Below are 8,214 nucleotides of genomic sequence, written 5' to 3'. Positions count from 1 at the left end.
ATAGTAACGTAATAATCCCAATAACCAGGATCGATACCGCGAAACCAATAGTGGAGGGGTGTGGGGTGTCGCTGATCGGAAACGGCCGCGTGACGTCACCGGCTCGCGGCACGTGCCAGGTTGCTAGGCGACGAGAGGTAAACAAAGTCGGTCGCCAAGGTGACGGCGCAGCTGTTGCCGCTGCTGCTGCTGCTGCGGCGTGAAGATGGAGGGGCTAAGGGAAGGCGGCAGCTCCAGGATGGAGACCTCCACGCCAGGGGACTCGCAAGAAGCCGAAGGATTCTCCGGTCATCGAGAGCTCGCGGAAGATGCCCCCGGTCCCCTGGCGCACGCACAGGAGGTGTCCTCCACTGTCGAAGGCCAAGCTGAAGGCATCTCCCATCTTCAAGATGGGACCCACGTGTCTCAGCTCACAGGTCAAACCGACACGCCTCGAACGCAAGATCAGACGGACATTCCTCATCGAGATCAATCTAAAGACACCGCCGATGTTCCAGGAGACACGCCCGACCTTGGGGATCAATCAAAAGACGCCACCAGCCGTCGAGGGCAAGAGGAAGACACCGCCGATCTTCAGGATCGAGCACAAGACGCCACCAACCTCACAGTGCGGGAGATCTCCGCACGGGGACACTCACGTCCGTCGCGACAAGACTCGGCACCTTCGTTCGAACGCCAGACGCCGCTGGCGAGTCCTCTGGGAGGACGTCTGCACATCCCGCTCCCGAGTGACCCTCTCGCCCGCGACTGGAGCAGCACGGACCCTGCGGCCCCACCCACAACCTCGACCTGCTGCAGGACTGCTGCCCACACTCGTGCCCGCCATGGAGCAGCTCCTGGTGGAGGCCGAGCGTAGGGGCCTGACGGGGAAGCCCTCCCAGGACCCTCGCGAGCCGGGCTCCGCAGCCCTCCTCCTGGACCCGGGGTCCCAGCCCGAGGCAGCAGGCGACGTGGAGTTCCTCGGGTGCGGCCCTGGGGACTACGACCCAGTCCGGCTCGGGCCGCGCTAAGGGACGCGGCGTGGGGGAAAGACAGCGGGCCCCGGGCTCGCTTCAACCCCGCCGATCAGCTGGCGCGGCAGCTGATGCGGGACAACCCGCGCTGGAATCACGGAGGTGTCCCAGACTCGCCGTACCTGCGGGGGCTCGTTCAGGCCGCCGGGGTCGTCGCTGGGAGCCCTGGGCCGCAGGGGATGGGTTGGCAGTGACATGGAGGCGACACGTGCGATACGATGCCCCATGTGTCGGTCCGCGCGCGTGGGAAGCGTTTGTTGTTTCGAGTCTCTTTATTATTTAGGAGACTCCAGAATTTCAATCGGCCCGCTTGGCCTTTCGTTCAATAGTAATCCAGCGGCATTGTACTAAAGCGAGCACATTCTGGACCGGTTTAGGCTTTCTGGGTCTCATCCGTTTAACCAGTAGCCATGATCTGCAACGACGCGTGATGAGATTGTTATACTTTATTATATAGTGTATTGCAGTAAGAAATAGTCTGACTACATAAGATGTTACGCCAGTAGGAAAGGTAACGCGCAGGCCGCCAGTGTATAGGGGGGGTCTTGGCCCCCCAGTGAGAGCAGGCGGGGATCGTGGGGGTCTCCAGCCCCCGGGGTCCCGAATTCACTTCCTACCACAGCGGCTGGGATGAGAAGTAACCACCGAGGAATTAAACTTATTGTCATCTGGCTCACCGAGGGGGGTGTGAGGTGATAATCAAACCCGCATTTTGTTTACCCAGTAAAGCCCAATTGAGTCTCGAGATTATTTTGTCAAAAGATTTAACGTTTTCACGTTTACAGTATTTAGACTGCACCAGGTGAGAATTCAAGAGGGCCAGGATAGTCTCGTTTGCAATAGTGACGATAGCATCAGTTTGCCAGTAAGGGCGATGGATTTTCTGGGTATTAATCCCAATTGAGAAAGTGCAGTGCACTTTTTCGAAATTTAGAAAATGAGCAGATAGTCCTGCATTGGTATGTTTGGTCGATTCCATGAAATCGAGTTTGGTTTCGTTCGGGAAGAAACTGAAGAACCCAGGAGAAGACCTGCCACGCATTATACGAGGGGTGACATTCAAACTTTCGCACTGGTGGATTCAGGAATCTATTGTGCTGCTCTTACCATCTAGCGGCCCAAGTCTACGACCCCTCGTGTTTCCAAGTCACCCATCCAAGTACGGTACGACCAAGCTCAAAGCAGCTGAGCTTTCCAGGCAGTCACCCATCCAGATGTATTGTTGTCTATAACAGTTCCCGTATCCCGGTCATACATTTCGTAGCGGCCTCTTGTGGCTGGACGTGGCACCTGAACCCATTACACACAACGTATACTAATAAAAACCCATTACACACAACGTATACTAATAAAAACCCATTACACACAACGTATACTAATAAAAATGTTCTGACCTCACTCGGTTGATGCATGTATCTTGAGCTTAGAATCGATATTGATCGATTAATCGAGGTACCGCGGTGGCGAGATATTAACTACCTCGTCTGGTATACAGGAGGTCGTGGGTTCTAATCCCGACCCTTGTATATTGGAGTTTGCATGTTCTCCCTGTGGTCGCGTGGATTTTTCCTTGGGTTCTCCGGTTTTCCCCTCCGCATTTGGAAATGTGCATTTAGAGTATTTGGCTGCTATTCATTTCCACACGATATGCCACTCCATTGAGCTATCATTTGTGACCAGCTCGCTTCAGAAAAAAGACCTATATAGCTCAGTGGGCCTTACCTGGTAAATTTTAAAAAAAGTTAGACTCAATGACGCATCGTTACAAGTTCACGACAAAACGAGGTTGGACCACGCTCGCTCCGCGCGGGTGGAATTCGCGACACCACACGCGTGTTGCAGCGCCCTCTCGTGCTCAGCCATCGAACGAGTCATTCGTGTTCACATCCACTATTGACATTGCCTTCGTTGTGCTTGTTCAGGCTAATGCTGGGAATGGGGCAGTACAGACGCGTGCGCACGAGGCAGTGCAGACGAGGGCAGTGCCCGTTAAGCAAGTAAGGATGATGACATCCCGGCCAAATCCGTTGTCGCTACCGCGCCTCCTCGCCAACCCTCTCACCCTCCGGGCAGATCTCGCAGCAGCAGCTGCTGCTACAGAGGCGACACGTAATGACCCCCACCATCTGCGCTCACAGTCTCCCCACCGTCTCGCCTTAGGTCTTCCCCCTTGGTAGCGAGACCCGCGAGGACCGTTCCAATGCCTGAGTATCAGCGGAGTCAATCGCGAATCGTGACAATTCATGGAATGATAATTGGTTCTTTACCCTTCTATCTGGCAACAAAACTGACACCTTTTTACAAGGAGTCATGTTTGCATAGGACCGCAATACCTGCAGTCATAATACAAACAAAAGAACATAACTCTGATAATGTGCACTGTCCTTGAAGTTGATTGGTCCACACCCGAGACAGCTTTCCTTCGAGCCTAGTCTCATATGGGTTGGACCAGCTGACGCCAAAAGGCGCACAAAGGTGTCAGTTTTGTTGCCAGATAGAAGGGTAAAGAACCAATTATCATATTTTTACTGGGCAAATGAGGTCCCCATAGTGTTAATTCATGGAATCTCTGGAAAGGGGGGTCACGATTCCCTACAAAGCCCCTCTGTAGACGGCAGCTCAACTGTCCGGCAGCGGCTTCCGAGCGTGCACGAGCGGGGACGTTGAATTATCGGCTAAACAACAAAAAAGTCAAGCAAACTTGCTCTGTTCCGCTACGTCCACGGCTCTGTTGACTCAACGGGCTCACTAAATGTCTTTGCTTCCTCACCACACCCTCGTTGTGATCTATGTTTCAGCAGCGTCTGTGCTGCTAAAAACCCCTTTGCCGTAAACAACTTAAGGCTCCGTGGGGCAGAGTTCCCCGAAGCCCCATCGAGGCCCCCCACCACGCCACTGCTCTCAACGTCATCCAATCTGCCTTTCTCGCAAATCAGCTTGCTCAAAGAAAGTAACGTATTAACTATAGTAGCTATACATTACACTTAACGTAGTGCCGTTGGTTGCTGGCGGCTTGGCATTTTGGGCTTTTAGTGGCCTGTGATAAGCAACCGCTATTTTAAAGAACACAAAATATAAAGTCGTTACACACTGCCCGCGCCTCATGATTGATAAACACGTGCATAGAAAGCAATGGTTCAGTGCAAGAGAGAGATCGTGTACGTATGTACTTGCACATGCGTGTCCACGCGTGTGTCACGCATAATGTAAGGTACGCCGATTCAAAGTTGACACATTGCCAATGTTTCGTTTTATATTCCTTCGTGCAAGTTGCTTTCTCTCGCAATCGCTGAGGAACCACAGAGAAGCTGGAAGGAAGCCACGCGGCGAGGAGGCCGGCGTTACCAACAATTGCCCAAGCTCTGCGGTTTTCTCCATATACAATATTTTTGTGTGCCAATTAATGCATTGGCAGTGGCGCGCAAATACAAACAACAAACGCCACGGAATCCTTCTGCGCAGCACGTGAAGGATTCGTTGCGGATTCGATCTCCTTAACATTACGTAGGGCGTGTATAGTCACCATCAGGAGCGTGTAACGGACTTGGGCGACGATTGCGAGACCGACCCTCTGGCCGTGATGGCTGCTGATGCGTTCCTTTTGGCGCGCGCTCCAAGTGGCCGCTTGGGCAACAACAAAAATCCTTCAATGACATTTCCGCTTCGCTCACGTCAACACAGAGCGCAGGCGACAGGAAAATATCACTCGAGGTAGGCGATTATGCAACCGGCCACTGCCTGCATTACTCCCCCGTGCCCTTATCGCGCGGAGCCATCTCCACTAAGGGACGTAACATCATTAACAAGTCTGACACGTGGTTACAGAACGTGTGTGTGTGTATGTATAACACGCGGCAAGATATAATCATAAACAAGCTTTGACCATCATCATCTTCTTTTTCGTCCGGGCTGTAATTCTCTAGAGCGACGGCGTTGTGCGAGTGACCGGCACGCCACGCGAACATCGCGACGCATCCGGCCGATTTTAGGGCAATCGTCGCCGCCGATCGTCACGCGGAAACCGGTGGCCGCAAACCGGTTTCTATTGTCGATTGTAGAGTGGCTCGGACGTCAGCAAGTCTGATCGCTGCCCTCCCCCGGTGGAGAACTCGCCGTGGCGACTCTCGGTCAGCAAAGAGTTGGCACGGCTACACCGAGTTTGCGTGCCCAAGATATGATTCGTAAACCAGCTTAGGGGCCGTCCATAAATGACGTCACGCGATTTTTGATGATTTTTGACCCCCCCCCCCCCCGCCAGTCACACGGCGTCACAAAAAGTCAGACCCCCCCTCAAATATGACGTCACAATGCTCTGCCCCCCCCCCAAATAAAACATGCTTAAAATCGCTTTAAACTATTGTCATTGTAGTGCGTATTTAATGTGGCGCTGCACTCTGATGTTGCAGGAGAAAACATTTATTAAAAAGTATATTTAATAAGTAGAACGTGTTGTCTATATTTATTAAAGTTGCGCATTTTGATTTTGATGTGACGTCACATTTATCAAACCCCCCCCCTCATCATCACACATCGTCACAAATGTCCCCCCTAGGTGCGTGATGTCATTTATGGACGGCCCCTTAGCTCGTGGCTAGATGCAACTAAGTGGCTCGGCGATGACATCCATGACCACAACGCGTTAGTTTCACAGAGCGTCACGCACTTTGCATCTCGCAACGCTTTTTTGCTTTACAAATTTGTAACGCGCGGAGGAGCCGCAGACGAGCGGGAAGGCAGCAGCGGCGACGAGCCCGGCGCTCCGAACAATTGCCCAAGATTTGGGGCCCATGATGTATTAAGATGTGTTCAGCTAATCGACGCGTATTCGTGCACGTGGGAGGGGAACCGGAGTAGCCTGAGAAATCGACTCGTGCGAGGGGGCAACACTCGATCCTGCACAGATGGACCGGATTGACGCTTGTCCGCATTCCGCTCTGTCGCCTTCTGCCGGCGAGCCGGGGAACGTTCGCGTGATCCACCAACCCTCGCCTCCCCCCCGCCCGGCAATTTCTCGTGACAAGCCGACGTGGTTGCCGGTGACGGGTTGCCTTAAAAGTGCTCTCGTTTTTTGTCGACAAACATAAAAAAAAACCACTGCACCTGGACGCCCACGGTGATTTATCACGGCGTTCGGTCTTCACCATGCCGCCATCCGGTCACTCGCTGGCTCACGAAATACACCCAATTGAAGCGCGCTAGATACAATAATATATATTGCGATACATGATGGAGCGTAAATGTTTGAAGCGAGCTTCTAGAGATGAGTTAGTGGCTGCGAAGAGCTGGGGAACGGGCGCCGTTCCCACGTGATCCCCACGGCACTAGCTGAGGGCACTTGTCGAACTGTGGGCTAAGGCACTGGCCTGCGTGTGGCAGCGCCCAGGCAGCCTCATCAATCCCCTCCTCAACACCATCCTCATCTTTTGATTTAAAGCTTTCGTGACTGCAGGGATTCATATTCTTGGTTCTTTCGGTAAAGTCACGTAGAAGGGAAATAATAAAACAATAAAAAATTCTCACGACGTTTCGACTGCAACACAAGTAACCTGATGATAATTGCTTGTGTTGCAGTCGAAACGTGATAATTTTTTACAGTTTTATTATTTTATTATTTCCCTTCTACGTGACTTTACCGAAAGAACCAAGAATACCATTCTCATCCTCAACATCATCCTCAACACCATCCTCATCCTCAACACCATCCTCATCCTCAACACCATCCTCATCCTCAACACCATCCTCATCCTCAACACCATCCTCATCCTCAACACCATCCTCATCCTCAACACCATCCTCACATCATCCTCATCAACACCATCCTCATCCTCAACATCCTCATCATCACACCATCCTCATCCTCAATCATCCTCATCATCACACCATCCTCATCCTCAACACCATCCTCATCCTCAACACCATCCTCATCCTCAACACCATCCTCATCCTCAACACCATCCTCATCCTCAACATCATCCTCAACACCATCCTCATCCTCAACATCATCCTCAACACCATCCTCATCCTCAACATCATCCTCAACACCATCCTCATCCATAACACCATCCTCATCCTCAACACCATCCTCAACATCATCCTCAACACCATCCTCATCCTCAACACCATCCTCATCCTCAACATCATCCTCAACACCATCCTCATCCTCAACATCATCCTCAACACCATCCTCATCCTCAACACCATCCTCAACATCATCCTCAACACCATCCTCATCCTCAACACCATCCTCATCCTCAACATCATCCTCAACACCATCCTCATCCTCAACACCATCCTCATCCATAACACCATCCTCATCCTCAACACCATCCTCATCCTCAACATCATCCTCAACACCATCTTCATCCTCAACACCATCCTCATCCTCAACACCATCCTCATCCATAAAAAATCATCCTCAACACCATCCTCATCCTCAACATCATCCTCATCCATAAAAAAATCATCCTCAACACCATCCTCATCAACACCATCCTCATCCTCAACACCATCCTCATCCTCAACATCATCCTCACACCATCCTCATCCTCAACATCATCCTCATCCTCAACATCATCCTCAACACCATCCTCATCCTCAACACCATCCTCATCCCCAACACCATCCTCAACATCATCCTCATCCTCAACACCATCCTCAACACCATCCTCAACATCATCCTCATCCTCAACACCATCCTCAACATCATCCTCATCCTCAACACCATCCTCATCCTCAACACCATCCTCCCTCAACATCATCCTCATCACCATCCTCAACATCATCCTCATCCTCAACACCATCCTCAACACCATCCTCATCCTCAACACCATCCTCATCCTCAACACCATCCTCATCCTCAACACCATCCTCATCCTCAACATCATCCTCATCCTCAACATCATCCTCAACACCATCCTTATCCTCAACACCATCCTCATCCTCAACACCATCCTCATCCTCAACATCATCCTCAACACCATCCTCATCCTCAACACCATCCTCATCCTCAACACCATCCTCATCCTCAACACACCTCATCCTCAACATCATCCTCAACACCATCCTCATCCTCAACACCATCCTCATCCTCAACCCATCCTCATCCTCAACACCATCCTCAACACCATCCTCATCCTCAACACCATCCTCATCCTCAACACCATCTTCATCCTCAACACCATCCTCATCCTCAACACCATCC

Source organism: Lethenteron reissneri, unplaced genomic scaffold (assembly GCF_015708825.2).
Source record: "Lethenteron reissneri isolate LAM-NWPU_2019-01 unplaced genomic scaffold, ASM1570882v1 scaffold_632, whole genome shotgun sequence".
Lineage (NCBI taxonomy): Eukaryota > Metazoa > Chordata > Hyperoartia > Petromyzontiformes > Petromyzontidae > Lethenteron > Lethenteron reissneri.
This window is presented reverse-complemented; position numbering follows the sequence as displayed.